Source organism: Pygoscelis adeliae, unplaced genomic scaffold (genome assembly GCF_000699105.1).
Source record: "Pygoscelis adeliae isolate BGI_AS28 unplaced genomic scaffold, ASM69910v1 C10148589, whole genome shotgun sequence".
NCBI lineage: Eukaryota > Metazoa > Chordata > Aves > Sphenisciformes > Spheniscidae > Pygoscelis > Pygoscelis adeliae.
In genome coordinates, this window is record NW_008820772.1 from 1 (window position 1) to 436 (window position 436).

Below are 436 nucleotides of genomic sequence, written 5' to 3' on the forward strand. Positions count from 1 at the left end.
CTCGCTCTCCTTGTGCCGATAGCCGTAGTTGCGTACCCCCACCGGCGTGTCCTTGCGGCCGCACTCCTCCCGCGGCCGGGAGATGGGGTACTGCACCGAGCCGTCCTCCAGCCAGCCGGCGTTGCACCAGTCCATGCCCTCCAGCCAGGCCTGGTGCAGCTGGTCGTGCGAGGCCAGGATGCCGTCCTGCTCCAGGCACGCCTGCTGCGCCTCGTGGAAGTTCAGGGTGTAGCGACCCAGGCGTGGGTGGTAGGGGAAGATCACGCCTGAGGGTACAGAGAGGAGGGCTGGGGTGGGGGGGTTCTCCCCCGCCTTATTTTGCAGCTGCACCCAACGAAGGGGGTCGTTGCATCAGCACAAGGCACCAGGAGCCGGTGGGGAATGGGGGCAGCTGCGAAACCCAGCGAAGATGAGCTGCCATCGTCTCTGCTCGGGG

The 436-nt window shown here is 67.0% G+C and overlaps 1 pseudogene; it reads right to left on the minus strand.

Moving 5' to 3' along the window:
* Nucleotides 1-3: 3 nt before the first annotated feature.
* LOC103915633 lies at nt 4-324 on the minus strand (annotated as a pseudogene).
* Between the last annotated feature and the right edge of the window lie 112 nt (nt 325-436).